A 1149-nucleotide genomic window follows, 5' to 3' on the forward strand; every position below is an offset into this window, starting at 1 on the left:
ACAATTTATTATTATTAACAACAATTTTCTTTTAAAGTAGTGGTCAAAAATCGCGGTTACTTGTAAAATTTCCAAACATTTCTTAAACTTTTTATTTATAAATAGTTTTTTATAAATTTTAGTTACTAATATTTCATGAAAATTATTTTTTAAACAATGTATTATTATTTATTACCATATTCTTTTAAAATATAGTTAGAAAGTCGTTTTTTCCCTTTTTTTTAACTTGTTTTAACTTTTTTAATTTAGAGCGAGGCAATAATCAATTGAATTTTACAAAAATAATTTTTCAAACTATTTATTATTATTTATAACAATTTTCTTCTAATAATTATGCTAGGAAGTTGCAGCTTTTTCTAAAATGTTTCACTCTTTGTATTAAGAAATAATAATGATAGTAACAATTTATTCTTAATTAATAAAATTTATTAATAATTGTTTTAAAAATTTGTTAATAAAAATAACTATATTTTTTTTAAAATAGTGTTAGAAAGTCCTATAAATTCCATTCATTTTTCCAACTCGTCATTTAGAATGAGCTAATAATTATTCAAAGTTCACAAAAATAATTGTTCAAATAATTAAATATCATTTATAAAAATACTATTTAGAATAGAGGTAGAAAGTTGCAGTTTTTACCAAAATGTTCCACTTTTTGTAATAATAAATAATATTAATAAGAAATAATAATGACCAATAAATTAAATTTAAAAATAATTGATTTTTTAAACAATTTATAATTATTAATAAAATCTTCTTTTAAAATAATGTTCAAAAATCGCGGTTACTTGTAAAATTTCCAAACATTTCTTAAACTTTTTATTTATAAATAGTTTTTTATAAATTTTAGTTACTAATATTTCATGAAAAATATTTTTTAAACAATGTATTATTATTTATTACCATATTATTTTAAAATATAGTTAGAAAGTCGTTTTTTCCCTTTTTTTAACTTGTTTTAATTTTTTTAATTTAGAGCGAGGCAATAATCAATTGAATTTTATAAAAATAATTTTTCAAACTATTTATTATTATTTATAACAATTTTCTTCTAATAATTATGCTAGGAAGTTGCAGCTTTTTCTAAAATATGCCACTTTTTGTATTAATAAATAATAATAATAAGAACAAATAATTCTTAAGTATTAA

Source organism: Belonocnema kinseyi, chromosome 10 (genome assembly GCF_010883055.1).
Source record: "Belonocnema kinseyi isolate 2016_QV_RU_SX_M_011 chromosome 10, B_treatae_v1, whole genome shotgun sequence".
NCBI lineage: Eukaryota > Metazoa > Arthropoda > Insecta > Hymenoptera > Cynipidae > Belonocnema > Belonocnema kinseyi.